The 26,237-nt window shown below is 43.1% G+C and overlaps 3 pseudogenes across 3 annotated transcripts; all 3 read left to right on the top strand.

The window, feature by feature from the left end:
• Nucleotides 1-313: 313 nt before the first annotated feature.
• Nucleotides 314-8,147, top strand: LOC310790056 (protocadherin gamma-A11 pseudogene; annotated as a pseudogene). Its single transcript has 2 exons — nt 314-953; nt 6,400-8,147. The product of its transcript is annotated as a protocadherin gamma-A11 pseudogene (transcript).
• A 4,179-nt stretch (nt 8,148-12,326) lies between these two features.
• On the top strand, nt 12,327-18,874 carry LOC310790055 (protocadherin beta-16 pseudogene; annotated as a pseudogene). The gene is made up of 2 exons: nt 12,327-12,578; nt 16,694-18,874. The product of its transcript is annotated as a protocadherin beta-16 pseudogene (transcript).
• A 1,370-nt stretch (nt 18,875-20,244) lies between these two features.
• Nucleotides 20,245-22,608, top strand: LOC310790053 (protocadherin gamma-A11 pseudogene; annotated as a pseudogene). The gene has a single exon. The product of its transcript is annotated as a protocadherin gamma-A11 pseudogene (transcript).
• The last annotated feature ends 3,629 nt before the right edge of the window (nt 22,609-26,237 follow it).

The raw sequence follows: 26,237 nt of genomic DNA, 5'->3' as shown, positions 1-26,237 counted from the left end.
TTATAAATCTATCTAAGTAGAACTGATTTCATAGTTTTTTTAAATCATGATTCGGGGAACAAATAGCCTATATTGCCTGTTATTTCTTAACTCCACTCACGGTGTCGCTATCTGCCCTGTCTACACGACAAATTCCCATTCCTCCAGTCTCTGATGTGTAGACGAATACAAGCAGTCATTCTTGAGTTGCTGTTGACTGGCGAGGCTGCAGACACAATAGCTGTGCGGATAGCTGTCGGTTTTCGTTGATTGAATATAGCAAGCCCTTATATTGGCTCATCTCAGTGGAAACCCTATAAGATTTAAATCTACAATGGGGCGCAAAGGATTCACCATAATGTGCTGCTTCGTTTTCTTGCTCCCGTGGCATTGCGTATATGGAGATGTGAGCTATTCTTTTCCAGAGGAGATGAAACGCGGATCTGTTATTGGGAATATAGCGAAGGATCTCGGCCTGGAGACCGGGAATCTATCCACGAGAAAGGCCCGTATTGATACCGAAAGGAATCGCAAACGGTATTGCGACATCAACCTCAGTAACGGAGATTTAATTGTAGCAGACAGGATTGACCGAGAGGGGCTTTGTGCGAAAAAGGCCTCGTGTGTTATAAAACATGAACTTGTGTTGGAGAATCCTCTGGAGCTGCATCGTTTCAGTCTGCATGTTCAAGATATAAACGACAACTCCCCGCAATTTAATGAAGAATCCATCAATATTGAAATTAGCGAGTCAGCAGACAGAGGAGCTCGTTTCTTGATAGAGGAGGCACGTGATGCTGATGTTGGACAACACTCAGTTCAGGGATACAATCTGGAAAATAATGATCATTTTCTTCTGGCTGTTAATGGAAATAGTATCGAGCTTGTTCTTGAAAAAGAGCTTGATCGTGAGAAACAACATGAGATTAATTTACTCCTCACAGCTACTGATAGTGGCACACCACAGAGATCAGGTACTGTACTCATACACATCACTGTACTGGATGCTAATGATAATGCTCCAGTGTTTAGCCAGGCTGTATATGAAGCCAGTCTACCTGAAAACTCTCCTCTAGATACAGTAGTGTTAACAGTGACTGCTACTGATGCAGATGAAGGAGTACATGGAGATGTAACTTATGATTTTGGGCATGTTTCAGAGGATGTGAGGAATGTTTTTAGTATTGACCGTAAAACAGGGAAAATCAGAGTAAAGGGTACCATTGACTTTGAAACTGTTACAACATATGAATTGCGCATTAAAGCAAAGGATGGTTTAGGGTTATCATCATACACAACGGTAAATATTGAGATCACTGATGTAAATGACAACACACCTGTAATCTATTTGAAATCGTTGACTAATCCCATACCAGAGAATGTGTCACCTGGTACAGAGGTGGGCATCATTAACGTGCAGGATGCAGACTCTGAAAATAACCAAAATGTACACTGCACCATTACGCAAAATGTCCCTTTTAAGTTAGTTCCTTCCATCAAAAACTATTATTCTCTGGTGACCACGGGCCAACTGGACCGTGAACTAGTGTCTGATTACAACATTACAATCACTGCCACCGACGAGGGCTCTCCTCCTCTGTCCTCCTCTAAAACTGTTCAGTTATCTGTAGCTGACGTCAACGACAACCCACCTGTGTTTGAGGAACAGTCCTACAGCGCCTACGTGACTGAAAATAACAAACCTGGCTCCACATTATGCTCCGTTACTGCTCGAGACCCAGACTGGAGACAAAACGGTACAGTGATTTATTCTCTTTTACCTGGAGAGGTGAACGGTGCCCCGGTGTCCTCCTATCTGTCCGTTAACGGAGACACGGGGGTGATCCATGCTGTGAGGGCGTTTGATTATGAACAGTTTAGGAGCTTTAAAGTCCACGTGATGGCAAGAGACAACGGTTCTCCTCCGCTCAGCACCAACGTGACCGTCAGTGTCTTCATAACGGATGTGAATGACAACTCTCCGCAGATACTGTACCCCGCCCCGGTGGGCAACTCCTTCTTGACCGAGCTGGTCCCCAAAGCTGCGCACGGAGGTTCTCTGGTTTCCAAGGTGATAGCAGTGGACGCGGACTCTGGACAGAACGCCTGGCTGTCCTATCATATAGTCAAATCCACTGATCCGGGACTTTTCACTATTGGTCTCCACAGCGGAGAGATCAGGACACAGCGGGACATTTCTGAATCTGACAGCATGAAACAGAACCTTATTGTGTCAGTGAAAGATAACGGACAGCCCTCTCTCTCTGCCACCTGTTCCATGTATTTACTTATTTCTGATAACTTGGCTGAAGTGCCAGAACTGAAGGATATGTCTTATGATGAGAGCAACTCCAAGCTGACCTCTTATCTGATCATCGCGCTGGTGTCCATCTCCACCTTTTTCCTGACCTTCATTATTGTCATCCTGGGTGTGAGGTTTTGTCGCAGGAGAAAGCCCAGACTGTTGTTTGATGGAGCGGTCGCCATCCCCAGCGCTTATCTCCCTCCCAATTACGCAGAGGTTGATGGCACAGGAACTTTACGCAGCACTTACAATTATGACGCCTACTTGACAACGGGTTCTAGAACCAGTGACTTCAAGTTTGTCAGCTCTTATAATGACAACACACTGCCTGCTGACCAGACTCTGAGGAAAAGTCCATCTGACTTTGCTGAGGCGTTTGGAGATTCTGATGGTTCCCCAGAGGTAGGAGCAGGTTTCAGATTTCTATTTAGCAAGATTTATCAAACTTTTCGAGGCTCTTTTGAAACTTACCAGTAGGTGTAGGTGAATATTTCCCTCAGACGCTGCCCCTGTTATGTAATTTTGTGGTCTGCACTTTGCCTTGAGAGCTAATTCAGTGCTCAATGTGTATCAATCAAGGATTAGTCTGCTTGTCATTCTGACCCCCCCATCCATAGTTATCTCCAGCTATTTGTATTCTGTCTTACCGCGGATCATGTGTAGGCGGGCTTTTTTAGAGTACTACTCCTACTGCATGCGGTTTTGAGTTGCTCTGTCCTTGGTGCTGAAATGTGTTTCATCTCTTTAATCCGAATTTCTTGTCTTATCATGTTGACAGCGTTTTTATTGGTCTGTTACTGTATGGTGAATAGAAACAACTGTTTTTGTTTGTCCAAACTCCAAATGCTGTTCATAAACAAATGTTTTAATTGCTATATTGACTTCATTGGGACACCCCATGAATAACCCAATTATAAACAGTGCATCGACTTTTCTCAAATAAGTCACCTAATTATTTCAAACGCAATTTTTGACTACACCTTTTTTTGTCCTTGAAACCGTGTTATTGATATTCCTTATCCAACTGGCAATGACGTTGTCTGAACACCTTAGATTTAGGCATATGCCAGTTGTGCATATTGTTGATTCTGATTGACTTTTTTCAACGGGTTAAAGGGATTCCGAGCTCGCTCTATCTATCTATCTATCTATCTATCTATCTATCTATCTATCTATCTATCTATCTATCTATCTATCTATCTATCTATCTGTCTATCTGTCTATCTGTCTATCTATCTATCTCTGTCTCGTCAGTTTGCTACTTGTCTGATGTTGCGTCGCATATCACGCATATCATGCTTGAGCTGCCGGTTGGTTTAGAACAGTTTAGGTAGGCGATAGATTAGCTACAGCCTAAGGCTGACCTGTTAGTGTTCAGGCAAAGATCAGACTAGAGCAGAGTAGGATAGGCCAGATTAGGCTGTAGACTAGCTAGATACTATGTCCCAGTTAGCTCTGGTTAATGCTTAGAGTAGTCAGTTGTCTGATCTCCCCCCCCCCCATCTCTTTCTCTTTCCCCCGCTCCTTTCCCTTCTTCCCCCTCCTGTTCCCCACTCTCCCACATTTCCCACTCCCCCCCCCCGCACCCTCTCTTTCCATGCTCTTCCCTCCCCCGCCGCCCCTTCCCACGTTCCCCCTGCTCTCCCTCCCCTGCACCCTCCCACCTCTCCTTCTCTGTTCTCTCCTCCTCCCTGTCCTCTCCCCTCTCTCACATTCCCCCTGCACTCCTTCCCCTGCACCCCCCACCTCTCCTTCTCTGCTCTCTCCTCCCCTCTGTCCTCTCGGGGGGGGGGGGGAGGAGGGGGCGGATAGGTCTGTTCCCTCCCCCGCCTCCTCCTCCCGCGTTCCCCCTGCACCCTCCCACCTCTCCTTCTCTGTTCTCTCCTCCTCTCCCCCTGCACTCCTTCCCCTGCACCCTCCCACCTCTCCTTCTCTGTTCTCTCCTCCTCTCTGCCCTCTCTGGGGGGGGGGGGGGGATGTGGGACGCTCCCCCTGCTTCTCTACCCTGGCTCTCCCTCCCCTGCACCCCCATCTCTCCTTCTCCACATTCCTATCTTCTCCCCACCTCCCCCCTCTCCTCCGTCTATATTGCTCATTCTCTCCCCACCTCCTCCCTCCCCCTGCTCTCTTCTCCCCCACACCTCCCCTCCCTTCCCCTCTCCTGCTCTCTCCTCTTGCTCCTCCCCACCTCCTATACCCTCCCCACCCCATCACTCTCTCACATTCCCCCTGCTATTCTCCCTTCTCCTGCGCTCTCCTCTGCTCTCCCCTCATTCCTATATTTTCTATATTATCAATTGTTCAAATGTTATCTTTATTCTGTATATTCTTGTTACTGTGTGTTAGCTAGAATTAGCTAGACATACTTTCTGTGAAGCCCTCTGAGACATGCTTGTGAATTAGGGCTATATAAATAAACTTGACTTGACTTGACTTGACTTCATGCATTGATTCATACCTACAGTATCAATGCACTTTTAAAACGGTTTGCCATGAATGCATGTTCTTTCAGATTGGAGTGAAGTGATGGGATTACGGAGGGCGTTTTATGCCTAGAATGATCAATGCTATTGCACTTTTTTGGAACGTGCGCTTCTCCCCCATGTGCGTGTTGTTCTGTTTCCTTCCAATGGAATGATTTAATGGCAGCATCACGACCAGTGAGTAGTTAGATCTCACGCCACGTGATCCCATTTTGAGTTGGAAGCGACCTTTGACCGTTGTTTGTTTGCAGCGCGTTGGCCTTCGGAGAATATTTTTTTCATCCACGATAATGGTTCTCTTTCCTTGCAATGCATCCGAATCTCCTGCAGTCTAAACAAGACCTGATTATAACAGGACAAGTAATTGATTGCGTTTTGATAACAGTTACAAGTAAAATAAATACATAAATAAATAAATAAATAAATAAATAAATAAATAAATAAATAAATAAATAAATAAATAAATAAATGACTACTACTACTACTACTACTACTACTATATTACTACTAATAATTGCAATAATGACAATAATAATAATAATAATAATAATGATGATGATTAACAACAACAATAACAACAACCAACAACAACCAAATAACTTGCAGTCATGCATTCCCTGGAATTATGCTGTTTTACTTGATGAATATCTACAATAATTCGTTTGAGTAGGCTATCTAGTTTATAAATCTATCTAAGTAGAACTAATTTCATTGTTTTTTAATATCATGATTCAGGGAACAAATTTAGCCTATATTGCCTGTTATTTCTTAACTCCACTCACGGTGTCGCTATCTGCCCTGTCTACACGACAAATTTCCATTCCTCCAGTCTCTGATGTGTAGATGAATACAGTCATTCTTGAGTTGCTGTTGACTGGCGAGGCTGCAGACACAATAGCTGTGCGGATAGCTGTCGGTTTTCGTTGATTGCATAGCGAGCCCTTATATTGGGTCACCTCAGTGGAAACCACTCTATAAAATTTAAATCTACAATGGGGCGCAAAGGATTCACCATCATGTGCTGCTTCGTTTTCTTGCTCCCGTGGCATTGCGTATATGGAGATGTGAGCTATTCTTTTCCAGAGGAGATGAAACGCGGATCTGTTATTGGGAATATAGCGAAGGATCTCGGCCTGCAGACGGGCAATCTATCCACTAGAAACGCCCGTATTGATACCGAAGGGAATCACAAACGGTATTGCGACATCAACCTAAGTAACGGAGATTTGATTGTTGCCGACAGGATTGACCGAGAGGGGCTTTGTGCGAAAAAGGCCTCGTGTGTTATAAAACATGAACTTGTGTTGGAGAATCCTCTGGAGCTGCATCGTTTCAGTCTGCATGTTCAAGATATAAACGACAACTCCCCGCTATTTAATGAAGAATCCATCCATATTGAAATTAGTGAGTCAGCAGTAAAAGGAGCTCGTTTCTTGATAGAGGAGGCACGTGACGCTGATGTAGGACAAAACTCAGTTCAGGGATACAATCTGGAAAATAATGATAATTTTCTTCTGGCTGTTAATGGAAATAGTATCGAGCTTGTTCTTGAAAAAGAGCTTGATCGGGAGAAACAACATGAGATTAATTTACTCCTCACAGCTACTGATAGTGGCACACCACAGAGATCAGGTACTGTACTCATACACATCACTGTACTGGATGCTAATGATAATGCTCCAGTGTTTAGCCAGGCCTCCTATGAAGCAAGTCTGCCTGAAAACTCTCCTCTAGATACAGTAGTGTTAACAGTAACTGCTACTGATGCAGATGAAGGAGTACATGGAGATGTAACTTATGATTTCGGGCATGTTTCAGAGGATGTAAGGAATGTTTTTAGGATTGACCGTAAAACAGGAAAAATCAGAGTAAAGGGTACCATTGATTTTGAAACTGTTACAACATATGAATTGCGCATTAAAGCAAAGGATGGTTTAGGGTTATCATCATACACAACGGTAAATATTGAGATCACTGATGTAAATGACAACACACCTGTAATCTATTTGAAATCTTTGACTAATCCCATCCCAGAGAATGTGTCACCTGGTACAGAGGTGGGCATCATTAACGTGCAGGATAGAGACTCTGAGAATAACAGACAGGTCCGCTGCTCCATTCAGCAAAACGTCCCTTTTAAGCTGGTTCCTTCCATCAAAAACTACTATTCTCTGGTGACCACGGGCCAACTGGACCGTGAACTAGTGTCTGATTACAACATTACAATCACTGCCACCGATGAGGGCTCTCCTCCTCTGTCCTCCTCTAAAACTGTTCAGGTATCTGTTGCTGATGTCAACGACAACCCACCTGTGTTTGAGGAACAGTCCTACAGCGCCTACGTGACTGAAAATAACAAACCTGGCTCCACTTTATGCTCCGTTACTGCTCGAGACCCAGACTGGAGACAAAACGGTACAGTGATTTATTCTCTTTTACCTGCAAAGGTGAACGGTGCCCCGGTGTCCTCCTATCTGTCCGTTAACGGAGACACGGGGGTGATTCACGCTGTGAGGGCATTTGATTATGAACAATTCAGGAGCTTTAAAGTCCACGTGATGGCCAGAGACAACGGTTCTCCTCCGCTCAGCAGCAACGTGACCGTCAGTGTCTTCATAACGGATTTGAATGACAACAGTCCACAGATACTGTACCCCGCCCCGGAGGGCAACTCCTTCATGACTGAGCTGGTCCCCAAAGCTGCGCACGGAGGCTCTCTGGTGTCCAAGGTGATAGCGGTGGACGCGGACTCCGGACAGAACGCCTGGCTGTCCTATCATATAGTCAAATCCACTGATCCGGGACTTTTCACTATTGGTCTCCACAGCGGAGAGATCAGGACACAGCGGGACATTTCTGAATCTGACAGCATGAAACAGAACCTTATTGTGTCAGTGAAAGATAACGGGCAGCCCTCTCTCTCTGCCACCTGTTCCATGTATTTACTTATTTCTGATAACTTGGCTGAAGTGCCAGAACTGAAGGATATGTCTTATGATGAGAGCAACTCCAAGCTGACCTCTTATCTGATCATCGCGCTGGTGTCCGTCTCCACCTTTTTCCTGACCTTCATTATTGTCATCCTGGGTGTGAGGTTTTGTCGCAGGAGAAAGCCCAGACTGTTGTTTGATGGAGCGGTCGCCATCCCCAGCGCTTATCTCCCACCCAATTACGCAGAGGTTGACGGCACAGGAACTTTACGCAGCACTTACAATTATGACGCCTACTTGACAACGGGTTCTAGAACCAGTGACTTCAAGTTTGTGACATCTTACAATGACAACACACTGCCTGCTGACCAGACTCTGAGGAAAAGTCCATCTGACTTTGCTGAGGTGTTTGGAGATGATTCTGATGGTTCCCCAGAGGTAGGAGCATGACGTTTCAGATTTGTAAAACTTGCTGTGTCAGACAATTTGCAGGTTGCTTATTGGGGAAAGCTCTGTAGTGTCCACAAGCAACAGTTTTGGTTTGTCCAAACCTTGCTGTTTTATAAGCATTTGTTTATTTTAATGGCTTTTGACCTTGGTTGGAGTCGTTTCCATTCCATTTTATGGTTTCAGTTACCACAGTATAGGCTACAAAAGTAAAACAGATGTTTGGTTGGTCAGGCGAGTCTCTGAAGGTAGGCTTCAATGTAAGCTTATGTTTTGGTATATCCTCCTTTCAAGTTTTCCAGTGGCGTGGCCCCACCAACATGTAGAGATGCATCCAAACTTCAGACAATTTTTGAGACATGAGTAGTTATATTATCTCTTTTAGACCACACATTTGTTCTTGTGGCATACCATGATATTTATCACATCGAAACAATGCCACCCATGCCTGTATTCCTCAATTTCATTTGCGTTGAATGCATTACTTTCCCCTTCAGTTGTCCCTATGTGTGACATGTTTTCCCCATTAGCTTTGGAAGTTTTGCTATATGAGAGGTGTGGGTAATCACTGATTTGCAATATGGTTTTGCAATATTGTTCTGTGTTTTTTGTGAGTTAGTTTGTATATGGACTTCTGTGTGAGGAAGAAAATCACCTGCTGGATTAACAGAAAACAGTCTCAAAACTGCTACAAAACCATGTGACTCTACTCTGGTTTTATATTATTTGATGCTTATTATAGCCCACCCATACATTTCTTATCTTAGAGATAACATTTCAAAGATATTTGATTAGATGGATTTGGATGGATTAGAATAGATGGATGGGAGATGGGCTGGAGCAGTGGGATCGGTATTGCATTCACTTTGCCACACCATTGTGACGAAAAGAGAGCTGAGCCAGAAGGCAAAGCAATCAATCTACCAGTCGATCTTCGTTCCTACCCACATATGGTCATGAAGGAACAGGATTGCAGATACAAGCGGACGAAAATGCGTTTTCTCAGGAGGGTGGCTGACATCTCCCATGAGAAGTTCAGTCATCCGTGATGGACTCGGAGTAGAGCTGCTGCTCCTTCATGTAGAAAGGAACCAGTTGATGGGGTTTGGGCATCTGGTGAGGATGCCACCTGGTTGCCCCCCTAGGTATGTGTTCCAGGCACATCCAGCTTGGAGGAGACCATGGTGCAGACCGAGGGCTAGATAGAGAGATTATGCCTGGGAATGCCTCGGGATCCCCCAGTCAGAGCTGTCTAATGTGGCCAGGGAAAGGGAAGTTTGGGGTCCCCTGCTGGAACCGCTACCTCTGTGACCCGATCCCAGATAAGCAGTTGACCATGGATGGATGGATGGATTTGTCTTACTCAATGTTAAAACTATGAACTAATTTTATCTTCTTGTCTTCTTGGTTAAAATTTGCTTATAAGTGGGCTCTGTCTGTCTGTCTGTCTGTCTATCCGAGCGGTGTCTGTCACGATTTGTGACGGAAGTGATGTCATCAGTCATGTCACTTGAACAATTGTGATGTCATCATTGATGTCATCAGTGATGTCACTCGAGCAATTGTGATGTCATCAGCGATGTCATCTTCCTGGCTGAGGCTATGGTGGGAGTACTGTATGGTCCATAAACTCACTCCAGTTTTGGCCATTAGTGGTGATATGGGTTGGGAACCCCCAAACATCAGACACAAAGTTCAAATGCTCCGACTCTGGAATAGACTGGTGAGAATGTCTGACCAGAGATTAACTAAAAAGATTTTTAACTGGGACATCGTTCATGGTCATCCATGTGCAAATTAATTGAAAGCCTTGTTTTACTCAAACGATCTGTCATTTTTTTTTCATAACAGGTTAATCTGTGACACACGTATGACTATGAATAACAAATGGTCTGCCGACCTATGGCATAAACCAAAACTACGAACCTATCGCCTCATAAAAGACATTTACTGTGTGGAACCCTATGTGTAATTTGACTTAAACAGACAAAAAAGATATCTGTGTGCACAGTTACGCTCGGGAACTCTTCCCTTATCACTAGAAACTGGTAGACTCAAAGCTACCCCTGAAGAAGATAGACTTTGTCTAGTATGTGAACTACAGGAGATTGAAAACGAGACTCATTTCTTGTTCTGCTGTACTGCTTATGATGAGGCAAGGGTCGTACTTTTTAGTAAAATGTCTTCAATTTATGCTGACTTTTTTGAGTTGGACGACTACGAGAAACTCAAGTTATGTTTAAAAAAAAGTATCTTTCTCACTGCAAACTTTATCTGCCAGGCATGGGAGCAAAGACAAAACATTTTGTTTGGAGAGTGATGTACCGATCTGTTTCTGTGGGTCTGAGCAATGTGTTGCTTCACGTCGTTGTTTTGAATGTACTGTTGCTGTGACGTTTTTATTGTATTGTTTTATACATTGTTCTTAATGCTGTATTCTCTGTGTGTCCTGTAAGCCCATGTGGGCTGGGCACAGCAATGTGCATGACACCTTAATAAATACATCAATCAATATGGAGAAGATTATATGGGTGAGTTAAAGGTAGTTTCTCCAGTCTCCCTAGAAATTGAGTGTGTGTAGCGCGCAATATTTCTAGTAATTTAAAATCCGCCATGTCACAGTTATGGGAAACCCTTACACTTGCTTCCTGGACATTTGAAACACAACAGTCTCTGCCTTCCTTTACAAATTATGGATAGTATCGTTTAAATGTGAACACTGTCAAAATAGAGTTGCTGCTGTTTCCAAAGTGTTGAGTGTTGGCAGTACGAAGCTGGGTTTTTTTTCTGCCTCTATCCATGGTGCTGCATATGGCTCGTGTGTAAAAGCAGGGTTGGTAAAAGATGATCTGATTCTTGCAGTTTAAAGCAGTATAGATCACAATGTCACAGCAGCCCAGGGCATAAAAGGAGTGAGTGAGTGAGTGAGTGAGTGAGTGAGTGAGTGAGTGCATGAGTGAGTGAACGTGCACTGCAGGCCTAATGCTAGTTAAAGAAATTACCCAGTTTGGGAAGGGTTTTGGAGACTCCTGATATCTCCTAAACTATGCTTGCAAGTTATAACTGAATGAATTAAATGTTAACATCCTCTACTGTATTATTAGCTTATTCTTTGTAGTATAAATGGTAGAAAAATATCCATTACTTGTTAGAACTGCGTCCATTTACTCCCTGTTAGGAGCAAAAATATTTTTCATATCGATTGTCCAAAGGCGGCATGGTTTTGGGTGTGGCAGGTCGCCAAAAGGTGGTTTTGTTACGGAACATATTTTCTGCTGTTCATTATTTGTTTCCCATTTAAATTATCTTTGTCCGTGGTACTGAAACAATCTTCCGATGGAGATAGTCACAGGTGACAGGTGCTGTTTTTCTTTTGTGTCCATTTCGACTTAATTGTTATAGGTCAAATGGCATATATTCCACTGTTTTAGACATCAATAGCCGTACATTTCGTTGAGGTGGAGGGATCTCCACGGTAGGGAGGGCTATGATATCCTTATTATTTTAATTCATTTTTATATTTGCACAGTTATTTAATTAATGTGGTTTGTATGGTATATGCAAACAATATTTTGTGTTGGTTGGTTTGTCCGTGTAAATGAAATATTTTCTTGCTTCTGGAAACTGTCTTGAACAAAATAAATAAACATTTTCGACGAGGCTATAAGTTAAAGTTCTCAAATCTAAACTTCATTGGATGCATCTGCGGCTGTCTTTTTATGGTGAGATGTTTTTCGAATTCATTGTCTCTCTCCATGGTGCTGAAATAATTCTCCATCTTAAAAGTTGGAGCAGCTGAAGTGACTGTTCATTTTTTAAACGATCCACGCTATTTAGATGTGTTATTGTTATTATTGTGCTGGAGATACGCCTCAGCTTTGTTAGAGTGGTGTTACTATATATTATTAATTTGCCGTTCCGTAACATTGCATACTGTGTGATTTCCCAGGGATCCTCATAGTGTCGCTGTTCACCATAGACCGAGATAGAGAGCCTCCACCTCTCCTTCTCTCTGCATGCTAAGTGCATCTTACAAACCTTGATCGGGAAGGAGAAAAACGCCACTTGAATGCAATTGTTGTGCTTGCGGTATTTGCTAAGAGGCTTCAATTCCTCTGATTTTGAAGACATTTTTTATGTAATTTATCCCTGAAAGAGGACTTCCACTTATTTGCTTCAAAGATGGGATACAAAGGATTCCCGTTAGCAGGCCTTGCCGTCAGCTTTTCTGTGATCCTTTCGACACTGTATTCCGCTTACGGGGACATCAGCTATTCTTTTCCAGAAGAGATGAAACAAGGATCTGTTATTGGAAATATCGCCAAGGATCTTGGGCTGGATGTGAGCAGACTGTCTGCTCGAAAGGCCCGTATTGATACTGAAGGGAAGAGAAAACGATACTGTGACATCAACCTGAGTAAGGGAGATTTGATTGTAGGCGAGAGGATCGACAGAGAAGCGCTTTGTGGCCAAAAGCCTTCATGCGTCTTAAAACTGGAGCTTGTATTGGAGAACCCATTGGAGCTGCATCGCGTTAGTCTGCATATCCAAGATATTAACGACAACGCTCCGGCATTTAAAAGGGAGATAATTAAGCTGGAAATCCGTGAATCGACAGACAAAGGAGCTCGTTTTTCCTTAGATGAAGCTCATGATGCGGATATTGGTGATAATGGTGTCAAAGGCTATACTCTACAAAGGAATGATCACTTTGTTTTGAATGTTGACACAAAGGCAGGTGGTCGAAGGCGCTGTGAATTGGTGTTGGAAAAAGAATTAGATCGTGAAAATGATCAGGAAGTAAATGTTATTCTTACAGCTCTGGATGGTGGCTCTCCACAGAGATCAGGTACTGTAACCGTTCAAGTCACTGTACTGGATGCTAATGATAACGCCCCAGTATTTAGCCAGGCTGTATATAAAGTGAGTCTGCCTGAAAACTCCCTAGATACTGTAGTAGTTACAGTCAGTGCTACTGATGCTGATGAAGGATTTAACGGTGAAGTGAGATATGAACTTGAGCATGTCTCAGATGATAGTAATGTATTTTCCCTCGATGAAAAAACAGGCGAAGTGAAAGTTAATGGGCCAATAGATTATGAGGAAGAGTCCTCATATGAACTTCGAATTAGGGTAACAGACGGCCTTGGGTTGGCATCATATGCGACGGTGATCATTGACATTTCAGATGTAAATGACAACGCCCCAGTCATGTATATAAAATCACTGACTAATCCCATTCCAGAGAACGTGTCACCTGATACAGAGGTGGGCATCATTAACGTGCAGGATAGAGACTCTGACAATAACAGACAGGTCCGCTGCGCCATTCAGCAAAACGCCCCCTTTAAGCTGGTTCCCTCCATCAAAAACTACTATTCTCTGGTGACCACGGGTCAACTGGACCGTGAACTAGTGTCTGATTACAACATTACAATCACTGCCACCGACGAGGGCTCTCCTCCTCTGTCCTCCTCTAAAACTGTTCAGTTATCTGTTGCTGATGTCAACGACAACCCACCTGTGTTTGAGGAACAGTCCTACAGCGCCCACGTGATTGAAAATAACAAACCTGGCTCCACGTTATGCTCCGTTACTGCTCGAGACCCAGACTGGAGACAAAACGGTACAGTGATTTATTCTCTTTTACCTGGAAAGGTGAACGGTGCCCCGGTAGCCTCCTATCTGTCCGTTAACGGAGACACGGGGGTGATCCATGCTGTGAGGGCGTTTGATTATGAACAGTTCAGAAGCTTTAAAGTCCACGTGATGGCCAGAGACAACGGTTCTCCTCCGCTCAGCAGCAACGTGACCGTCAGTGTCTTCATAACGGATGTGAATGACAACTCTCCTCAGATACTGTACCCCGCCCCGGAGGGCAACTCCTTCATGACCGAGCTGGTCCCCAAAGCTGCGCACGGAGGCTCTCTGGTGTCCAAGGTGATAGCGGTGGACGCGGACTCTGGACAGAACGCCTGGCTGTCCTATCATATAGTCAAATCCACTGATCCGGGACTTTTCACTATTGGTCTCCACAGCGGAGAGATCAGGACACAGCGGGACATTTCTGAATCTGACAGCATGAAACAAAACCTTATTGTGTCAGTGAAAGATAACGGACAGCCCTCTCTCTCTGCCACCTGTTCCATGTATTTACTTATTTCTGATAACTTGGCTGAAGTGCCAGAACTGAAGGATTTGTCTTATGATGAGAGCAACTCCAAGCTGACCTCTTATCTGATCATCGCGCTGGTGTCCGTCTCCACCTTTTTCCTGACCTTCATTATTGTCATCCTGGGTGTGAGGTTTTGTCGCAGGAGAAAGCCCAGACTGTTGTTTGACGGAGCGGTCGCCATCCCCAGCGCTTATCTCCCACCCAATTACGCAGAGGTTGATGGCACAGGAACTTTACGCAGCACTTACAATTATGACGCCTACTTGACAACGGGTTCTAGAACCAGTGACTTCAAGTTCGTCAGCTCTTACAATGATAACACGCTGCCAGCTGACCAGACTCTGAGGAAAAGTCCATCTGATTTTGCTGAGGCGTTTGCTGAGTCTGATGGTTCCCCGGAGGTAGGAGCAAGGTTCACATTTAAATTGAGCAAAAGTTATTAAATTATTATTATTATTATTATTATTATTATTATTATTATTATTATTATTATTATTATTATTATTATTATTATTATTATTAATAATATCATCAATATCATTATTATTAATATAATAATAATAATAATAATAATAATAATAATAATAATAATAATAATAATTATTATTATTATTATTATTATTATTATTTCAGTGATCAATTCCTACGAATTTGTCTGGTTGTCATTCTGACATGTCTGATGTGTTCTTCATATCAATTATCCCCATCTATCTACACTTTGTCTTGGAATAATTCTAGTATTATTTCCCGTGTCTCTGTCCTTATACTGAACACTATAACCGCTTGCGCCTTTGACGAACAACTTACCCACCCGCGGTGTGGTAATATTTCATTTCATGTTGTTAATGTGTCAGACAACAAGGAGGCTATAGTCAGTTTCTTATATATTTATTTTCAGTCGATCTGTCTGTCTGTCTGCTTTGACGTGGGCCTGCCGTCTAACAAATATGCATCCGGGTTTAGTTTATCTGCATTGGTGCTGAAATGCGTTTGATGCATTTGTTGCGGGTTGTCTTTACACAAGATGACTCTATTTTCTTCTCATGACGTCGTTTTTCCTATTGCTAAAACTTTTTAAATGAATATGCTCACATTCTGAACTTGGCTCTTTCAATAAATACTGATTTAGAACTGTTCTAATCTTTCTGGATATTAGTGTAACGTCATGCACAATTTGAAAATGAGCAGGTGTGATATTTTTGTTTTAGCAGCACCTCATTGTATTTTTTGATTGTTGCCCATGGAAACGGATGGGCACAGTTGCATTAGAGACGAGCGAGGGAGACGTGAAATCAGAAAAGAAGGATATCAGCTTCAGATGGTTGGTCCAAAATAAGCATATTTGAATAAAGTTAGGACAACGTTTTCAATTACTTGATCAAGGTGTAGGCTATGGCCATCAAATTGGATCATTATGGGAGTGTTATGACGATTATGAACATGGTGTCAGCGTTTTGTCAAAATTGTATAGAACTATATGGATTTGTAAGAAAAGGCACCATTAATCTAAGGAAAAAGTTAATAATTTGTTATGCTCACATTGACAATTGTTTCCTCTCCATTCTTCTTGCCTCATATGGAGTAGTTTTATGAGGTTACATGTTGCCCAGCTAACTGTGGTTAAATTTGTTTGGAACATGATGAGGTTCTTTGTATCCACATACGCATATTTAATATTAATACATGTTTTATTCATCTTCACTTTCATCATTGTATTACAAGTGCGATGAAAACATGTTATATCTTGTATTACCGCGGATGGTAAAGCAAGCCAATTTTCTATTCGGGCTTAGATTCACTGACTTCAAAGGGGCTCTCATACCATTCGATTATGTTTAATTTATTACATGAGAAAAACCTTACATTGCAGTGTTATATCTGAAAAATGCTCTTGATGTCGCTATGTACCAACTGGTAGGAGGCACAACCACCCTCCACATTGGTGTGGACGAATACAAAGCGACATTTCGGTAGGCGTGTGCTGCATTTGAGTGGGGAAGCTTCTCACTACACTACAGCAACATAACGACTTTTGTGTATTGGATAAAACCAGAAAAATATCGGTGATATATTTTGGAATACATCGAGGAGCAGACTTGAATTTGTCTTGGGCCTTCTCATTGTAATGATGAGACACAATAGAGTTGCGCTACACCGTCATGGCGTTGCATTTATTTTTCTTATTTTGCACTCTGCCTATGGAGACGTGAGCTACTCTATTCCGGAGGAGATGAAACGAGGATCTGTGATTGGGAATATAGCCAAGGATCTAGGACTTGAAGTGGGCAGACTGTCTGCTCGCAAAGCCCGTATTGATATTGAAGGTAATAACGTTCAGCACTGTGGTCTTAATCCAAATACCGGAGACTTGACTGTACATGAAAGGATTGACAGAGAAGGGCTTTGTGCGAAAAAGGCATCGTGTGTTTTGAAACAGGAACTAATTCTGGAAAATCCATTAGAACTGCACCGCATCAGTATCCGTGTTCAAGATATTAATGACAACTCGCCGCAGTTTAAAGATGATTTAGTAAAAATTGAAATTCGTGAATCAGCAGACAAGGGTGCACGTTTTCTTCTGGATGAGGCGCACGATGGAGACATTGCAGAAAATGGTGTTCAGGGCTATACACTTCAACAGAATGACCATTTCAAATTAAATGTAAACACTAAAGCTGGAGGAAGAAAATATTGTGAATTAGTGTTAGACAAAGAATTGGACAGGGAAGAAAGACAGGAGATTATGCTCTTGCTTACCGCATTCGATGGTGGTTCTCCTCAGAGATCAGGCACTGTAGTCATACGCGTCACTGTACTGGATGCTAATGATAACGTACCGGTGTTTAGCCAGGCCGTTTATAAAGCCAGCTTGCCTGAAAACTCTCCCCTTGATACTGTAGTGCTTACAGTCAGTGCTACTGATGCAGACGAGGGTGTGAATGGCGAAGTTACCTATGTGTTTGATCATGTTTCTGATGGAAATAGCAATGCATTTTCACTAAACCCTAAAACAGGAGACATTAGAGTGGCTGGATCTATAGATTTTGAAAAAGAGTCGTCATATGAAATGCAGATTAGCGCTAAAGATGGTCTTGGATTGGCGTCACACGCAACATTAATAATTGAGATTACGGATATAAATGACAACGCCCCGGTGATCAGTCTGAAATCTCTGAATAACAACATACCAGAGAATGTGTCACCTGGTACAGAGGTGGGGATCATTAACGTGCAGGATAGAGACTCTGAGAATAACCGACAGGTCCGCTGCTCTATTCAACAACACGTCCCATTTAAGTTGGTTCCCTCCATCAAAAACTACTATTCTCTGGTGACCACGGGCCAACTGGACCGTGAACTAGTGTCTGATTACAACATTACAATCACTGCCACCGACGAGGGCTCTCCTCCTCTGTCCTCCTCTAAAACTGTTCAGTTATCTGTTGCTGACGTCAACGACAACCCGCCTGTTTTTGAGGAACAGTCCTACATCGCCCACGTGACTGAAAATAACAAGCCTGGCTTCACTTTATGCTCCGTTACTGCTCGAGACCCAGACTGGAGACAAAACGGTACGGTGATTTATTCTCTTTTACCTGGAGAGGTGAACGGTGCCCCGGTGGCCTCCTATATGTCCGTTAACGGAGACACGGGGGTGATCCACGCTGTGAGGGCGTTTGATTATGAACAGTTCAGAAGCTTTAAAGTCCACGTGATGGCCAGAGACAACGGTTCTCCTCCGCTCAGCAGCAACGTGACTGTCAGTATCTTCATAACGGATGTGAATGACAACAGTCCACAGATACTGTACCCCGCCCCGGAGGGCAACTCCTTCATTACCGAGCTGGTCCCCAAAGCTGCGCACGGAGGCTCTCTGGTGTCCAAGGTGATAGCGGTGGACGCGGACTCCGGACAGAACGCCTGGCTGTCCTATCATATAGTCAAATCCACTGATCCGGGACTTTTCACTATTGGTCTCCACAGCGGAGAGATCAGGACACAGCGGGACATTTCTGAATCTGACAGCATGAAACAGAACCTTATTGTGTCAGTGAAAGATAACGGACAGCCCTCTCTCTCTGCCACCTGTTCCATGTATTTACTTATTTCTGATAACTTGGCTGAAGTGCCAGAACTGAAGGATATGTCTTATGATGAGAGCAACTCCAAGCTGACCTCTTATCTGATCATTGCGCTGGTGTCCGTCTCCACCTTTTTCCTGACTTTCATTATTGTCATCCTGGGTGTGAGGTTTTGTCGCAGGAGAAAGCCCAGACTGTTGTTTGACGGTACGGTCGCCATCCCCAGCGCTTATCTCCCACCCAATTACGCAGATGTTGACGGCACAGGAACTTTACGCAGCACTTACAATTATGACGCCTACTTGACAACGGGTTCTAGAACCAGTGACTTCAAGTTCCTCAGCTCTTACAATGACAACACACTGCCAGCTGACCAGACTCTGAGGAAAAGTCCATCTGACTTTGCTGAGGCGTTTGGAGAGTCTGATGGTTCCCCAGAGGTAGGAGCATGGTTTCAGATTTCAATTGGATAATTTCTGTTAAACCTGCTTAGTCAGTTTCGTTTAATATATTTCTTTTTTATTGGCCTTCTCCCTCTCTAGGCCAATATAATCAACCGTTTTGGGTTTCCATCCCATGCTTTTTATACCAATGCTGACTGAGTCTTTAGATTTCAATGTGTGGTCTCAGGCCTCATGCAAAACACTTTTCAGATTCCGATTCATTCTTCATTTCCTTGTGTGGAAAATTGCTTTCACAGTCTGTCCCCACTCATGTGTTATTTTGTTTCTCTGTCCTTGGTGCTGAACTTCATGCAATTTGAGTAATAGTGGCCTCTGTTTTGTGCTGATGTCGTCTCCCCTTGGCCCTTTTACTAGTATTTTTTCCAAGCAATTTATCACATCTATCTCCTATTGTTCTCAAGTCTCTGTCCGTGGTACTGAACATCCACTCATGTCTTATTGCAGCTTTTGCGGCCTTTTCGGTTTTCTAGATTGTTTTATTAAGTGTTTTTCCGGTATGAGCCAATATACGAATCGCTCCTTTCGTTGGGGCTTGATGGTTCACATGCAATTTATTTTTATCTTGATAATTGCATCAAGACAATTTTGGTTTGTTTATTAGTTTACTTTTTCCACTGGAAGCAGTGTGGGGGCTTCATCCGTCAGCGGCCCAATACTTATATGACGTGCACTGTGTGTCGTGCACTGTGTGTCCAAAAGTAAATTCTGACAAGGATAAAGGTGCCTAAAGTTCTTAGTAGTCCACCTGACATAATGTCCAATGCAGTTGGCTGCAGTAATGACTTTCATTCGGATTGAGCATAAGTTTGCAGACTTGTGTGTTTCTTTTATCGGTATTTTCCATGCATAAAACGGCACTTGCCATCATCAAGTCTCTCTCTCTCTCTCTCTCTCTCTCTCTCTCTCTCTCTCTCTCTCTCTCTCTCTCTCTCTCTTTCTCTCCCTGTCTCTGCAATTGCCTGCATGTTTGTAACTTATATTGGGTGCAGTTTCTGTATACGAGGATATCTTCACTTGTTTTTATTTTATCTGGGTCAACGTATTACGTTTGTGTTTAAAGGTAACATATCGTCGTAAATCCCGTTTTTTAAACTTATTATCAACTGCCATCTCTTAACTCCACTCACGGTGTCGCTATCCGCCAGTCTACGCGCAATATATCCATTCCTCAATGCACCCTCTGATACACGGAGTCATTCTTGAGTTGCTGCTGACTGGCGAGGATGCAGTCACAATAGGTGTGGACAGCAGTCGATTTTCATCTAACTTCATTGTATACTCTGTAGTTTTCTTGTTCATCACGGTGAGGACCACTGCTCTAATAGAACAACATTGCAGGGATGGGGCTCAAAGGATTCGCCTTAATATGCTGTTTCGTTTTATTGCTTCCGTGGCATTCAGTAAACGGAGATGTGAGCTATTCTTTCCCAGAGGAGATGAAACGCGGATCTGTTATTGGGAATATTGCAAAGGATCTCGGTCTGGAGACGAGGGAACTGTCCTCCAGAAAGGCTCGTGTTGATACCGAAAGGAATCGCAAACGGTATTGCGACATCAACCTAAGTAACGGAGATTTAATTGTGGCCGACAGGATTGACCGAGAGGGGCTTTGTGGGGAAAAGGCCTCTTGTGTTATAAAACACGAGCTTGTTTTGGAGAATCCTCTGGAGCTGCATCGTTTCAGTCTGCATGTTCAAGATATAAACGACAACTCCCCGCTATTTAATGAAGAATCCATCAATATTGAAATTAGAGAGTCAGCAGACAGAGGAGCCCGTTTTTTGATAGAGGAGGCACGTGACGCCGATGTTGGACAAAACTCAGTGCAGGGATACAATCTGGAAAAGAATGATAATTTTATTCTGGCTGTTAATGGCAATAATATTGAGCTTGTTCTTGAAAAAGAGCTTGATCGTGAGAAACAACATGAGATTAATTTACTCCTCACAGCTACTGATAGTGGCACACCACAGAGATCAGGTACTGTACTCATACACATCACTGTACTGGATGCTAATGATAATGCTCCAGTGTTTAGCCAGGCCTCCTATGAAGCAAGTCTGCCTGAAAACTCTCCTCTAGATACAGTAGTGTTAACAGTGACTGCTACTGATGCAGATGAAGGAGTGCATGGAGATGTAACTTATGATTTCGGGCATGTTTCAGAGGATGTGAGGAATGTTTTTAGTATTGATCGTAAAACAGGAAAAATCAGAGTTAAGGGTACCATTGATTTTGAAAGTGTTACAACATATGAATTGCGCATTAAAGCAAAGGATGGTTTAGGGTTATCATCATACACAAAGGTAACTATTGAGATCACTGATGTAAATGACAACACACCAGTAATCTATTTGAAATCTTTGACTAATCCCATCCCAGAGAATGTGTCACCTGGTACAGAGGTGGCCATCATTAACGTGCAGGATGCAGACTCTGAAAATAACCAAAATGTCCACTGCACCATTCAGCAAAACGTCCCATTTAAGTTGGTTCCCTCCATCAAAAACTACTATTCTCTGGTGACCACGGGCCAACTGGACCGTGAACTAGTGTCTGATTACAACATTACAATCACTGCCTCCGACGAGGGCTCTCCTCCTCTGTCCTCCTCTAAAACTGTTCAGTTATCTGTTGCTGACGTCAACGACAACCCACCTGTGTTTGAGGAACAGTCCTACAGCACCTACGTTACTGAAAATAACAAACCTGGCTCCACTTTATGCTCCGTTACTGCTCAAGACCCAGACTGGAGACAAAACGGCACAGTGATTTATTCTCTTTTACCTGGAGAGGTAAACGGTGCCCCGGTGTCCTCCTATCTGTCCGTTAATGGAGACACGGGGGTGATCCACGCTGTGAGGGCATTTGATTATGAGCAGTTCAGGAACTTTAAAGTCCACGTGATGGCCAGAGACAACGGTTCTCCTCCGCTCAGCAGCAACGTCACCGTCAGTGTCTTCATTACGGATGTGAATGACAACTCACCTCAGATACTGTACCCTACCCCGGAGGGCAACTCCTTCATGACCGAGCTGGTCCCCAAAGCTGCGCACGGAGGTTCTCTGGTGTCCAAGGTGATAGCGGTGGACGCAGACTCTGGACAGAACGCCTGGCTGTCCTATCATATAGTAAAATCCACTGATCTGGGACTTTTCACTATTGGTCTCCATAGCGGAGAGATCAGGACACAGCGGGACATTTCTGAATCGGACAGCATGAAACAGAACCTTATTGTGTCAGTGAAAGATAACGGACAGCCATCTCTCTCTGCCACCTGTTCCATGTATTTACTTATTTCTGATAACTTGGCTGAAGTGCCAGAACTGAAGGATATGTCTTATGATGAGAGCAACTCCAAGCTGACCTCTTATCTGATCATCGCGCTGGTGTCCGTCTCCACCTTTTTCCTGACCTTCATTATTGTCATCCTGGGTGTGAGGTTTTGTCGCAGCAGAAAGCCCAGACTGTTGTTTGATGGAGCGGTCGCGATCCCCAGCGCTTATCTCCCTCCCAATTACGCAGAGGTTGACGGCACAGGAACTTTACGCAGCACTTACAATTATGACGCCTACTTGACAACGGGTTCTAGAACCAGTGACTTCAAGTTCCTCAGCTCTTACAATGACAACACGCTGCCAGCTGACCAGACTCTGAGGAAAAGTCCATCTGACTTTGCTGAGGCATTTGGAGATTCTGATGGTTCCCCAGAGGTAGGAGTAGATTTAGGATCATTTCTCTAAAATGCTGTCAGTTTTGTTTAATATATTTCTTTTTTATTTGTCTTTTCCCGTGAAGCCAATACAATCAACCATTTCGGGTTGTCCACACCATGCTTTTTACAACATTAGATGCTGGCTTTTAGTCTTTATAATTCAGTTTGTGGTCTTATGCCTCGCTAAATTGAAAACAATGTTTTTGATTCAGATTCATTCTTTATTGCCCTCTCTAGTTCGAATTTGCTTTCAACGTCTGTACCCAAACACTCAAAACAACTAACACTCAAAACATGGTATAAACAAACATGAAGACTGCAGTCTGTTAGTGTGCCCATCATGCAGGTCATTTAAGGTTATTTAAGGCAGTGATTGCTGAGGGTACAAAACCCTCCTTGCAGAGTTGTCTGTGGACAGAGGGGAGGAGGGTGAAGCATGGGTTGAGGTGGGACGCAGGGGTCGTGTGCCTTGGTCAGTTCTCTGGCAAGTGGTGGCAGTGTCAATGGGGGCTGGCAGTTTGGGACTGGACAGCCCAATTATCATAGAATATATTCAGAATCTGCTAGCATGGTGAAAAAGCAGGTGACAGTCATTTGATAGTTATCTAGCTGTCTAGCTATGCATGCATTCTGTATTGGAATAAGTATTTTATTCGCTCATGTATTGTTTTGTGTCTCTGTCCTTGGTGCTGAACTGTCTATCACCACTTGAATAATGCTTGAGAAACTAGGCTGTTCACCACTTGTAGGATGCTATACACATTTTCTCCCCTGCATGCCCAGTGTCTCTGTCCTTGGTGCTGAACTTCATGCATTTTGACTAAGATTGGCCTCTGTCTTGTGCTGATGGTCTCCTCTTTTGCTCGTATTCTTCAGAGGAATTTGCACACACATATTTCAATATCTGAACAGCAGACATTTTACATACATGTGGCGTTTATAAGGAACTTTGGCTGTATTCATTTGTTTTACAACACGTTGATCCAATTTTTGTAGAAACAAACTTTTTTTAGAATATGTTAATTGTTTTGCACATTTGAAAAAAAAACATGTTTTAATGAGCTGCATCAAGGCACATGTGTATTTCTTATTTCCTTTGACACCTTTTTAATGTTCATATTTATGCCAATATTGAGCTGCAGCATGCCTACTGCAGTGGTGATTGATTGCTTATTGTTAGTGATGATCCTCTATGACACTGTCTATGATATGCAGGTTGTATTTTGTAGATTACTATACTATACATGCTGAATCACGTCTTCTACACACTTTGATGATCATTTTTTCAAAGTCATCGGCTGTAGTTTTCCTTCACTTACATCACTTTATGCCACAAGAATAATCAGGAAGGCTAATAAAATAATAGCAGACCGCTCTCATCTGCCACACTATTTTTAATCTCCTCCCATCAGGCAGAAGATACGGGAGCATTATGTGCAACACATATCGCACCTACCTCCAAGCAATAAGGCATCCGAATTTGTACTGAATCATATGTACCTTGCACTTTAAACTGTATGCACTCTCTGCTGAATACGATGCTGCTGGGTACTGTGCCTGAATGTTTGTGTGTGTGTGTTTAATGTTAGTTTGTATAATGTGTGCTGCTGCACTGTCTTTGTCTGAGAGTGAACCAAGACATATTCATGGCCATACATTTAGACATTTATTGAATCTTGAACTTCTGGAGCAAGCCCCCCCCCCCCCCCCCCCCCCCCCCCCAGACACACACACACTTGCTTACAGTTGCAAAAACTAAGGTCAAAATGCATCAAGAGATAAAAGGCATTTCAGCACCAAGGAGAGAGTCACCAAAAATTGCATGCAAGAAAAAACGTTATATCAGAGCAGGCAGACACATGTTGTTAGATAGATTGACTGGGGGGGGGGGGGGGGGGGGGGGGGGGGGACTCTTACAGATCGTGACTCGTGGGGACTCTTACAGATCGACTGCAGGAGGGCAATTTGAAACTGATTAACGCTTTACTCTGAAAACTCACAACTAAAAATAGAATACCGTATGAATATACAGTGGAGTCGTACTTTACTACTACTATCTACTACTACTACTACTACTACTCTTACTACTACTAATAATAATAATACTAATACTACTACTACTAGCCTATAATAATAATCGTTCTTCCATGGTACTGAACACCCAATCATGTATTTTTGCTGCTTTTGCGACATTTTTCTAGATTTTATACAGTAATTTTCCGGTTAGAGCCAAAATTGTTCGGCTTCATGGTTCACATGCATGCAATTTATGCTTATCTTGATAATTGCATCAATGCAATTTTGGTTTGTTTCTGAATTAGTTTATTTTTCCACTGGAATCAGTGTGGGGGCTTTATCCATCAGCGCCTCGAAGTTCTTAATAGCTCCCTCATGTAATTTCCATTTGGCTGCAGACATGACTTTCATTGGGTTTTAGCATAAGTTTGCAGACTTCTTTTTCTTGTACCGGTATTTATTCATGTGTAAAACAGCATTGCCGTCGTCGGGTATCTCTCTCTCTCTCCCTCTCTCTCTCTCTCTCTCTCTCTCTCTCTCTCTCTCTCTCTCTCTCGCTCTCGCTCTCGCTCTCGCTCTCGCTCTCGCTCTCGCTCTCGTTCTCGCTCTCTCTCTCACACACACTTATAATAGCCCAAGGGAGGTGATATAGCGGTAAAGAGTAATTTTTAATGTTGAGAGCAATGCATGCAAATCTAAAGCAGTAGCCTATATGGGGTGAAAACTGTTTAATACCGTTGGTGTGTTCATTAATGTCAGTTTATCCCTAAATGTTATCGACGACCTGCTATATCACGTGACGTGTCTTCATTTTCAGTTGAAGGCGATCTTTCAATATTTCACCTTAGCTACTGATATAGGCTATTTTTTGCAATGTCCTGGGCTTTGATGAAACATTTTTCTGTACTTTTTTTTTAACCCATAACGCCCTCACTTTCTTTGCATGCATCCAAATACCCATATACGAGGGATCAGCTGAGCAGCATTTTGGTAAACAAACCACGTCACTGGGTGGCAAAGGCAATGGAACCCTATGGAGCCCAAGTGGCGCGAGGGTTGTGTGTGTCTGACTCTAGCCGTCTAACTCTGTTTACATTTTAAAAACTGCGACAGTTCACACAACTTTACCACGGCGGCATGCATATATTATAGCTACATCAAACTCTTGAGCTACTTCTGCTCTCACTCATAATGTCAAAATATAAGCGATGTGATGTAGGCCCTGTAGTTTTTGAGATATTAACGTTTGTTTGGCACAACTCATAGGCTACTATTAACTGCTGCGGGGTTGCGCATTTCTGGGTGTCAAGTGACGTCACGCTGATTCGCCTAAACAAGGCGTGACTAGAGGACAATTACTGCATTTTGATAACAGTTAAACACGACCTGTTGCTTTCACTGGCATATCTTCCTTCATGAACATAATTCCCTGATATTTGTAACTTATATGAGTGCAGTTTCATCAATTTATATGAGGACGTGTTCACTCGTTTTGGTTTTATCTGGGTTAATATCAGTATTACGTTTATGTTTAAAGGGAACAGATATCGCAATTACAGTATTTTTTTTAAATTAACTGTCATCTCAAATCTCCACTCATGGTGTCGCTATCCGCCAGTATACACGAAATATCTCCACCCT

The sequence above is a fragment of the Poromitra crassiceps genome, assembly GCF_964638095.1.
Source record: "Poromitra crassiceps genome assembly, chromosome: 15".
NCBI lineage: Eukaryota > Metazoa > Chordata > Actinopteri > Beryciformes > Melamphaidae > Poromitra > Poromitra crassiceps.
Note: the sequence above shows the minus strand (reverse complement) of the source record. Positions and strands in the feature narration are given on the sequence as shown.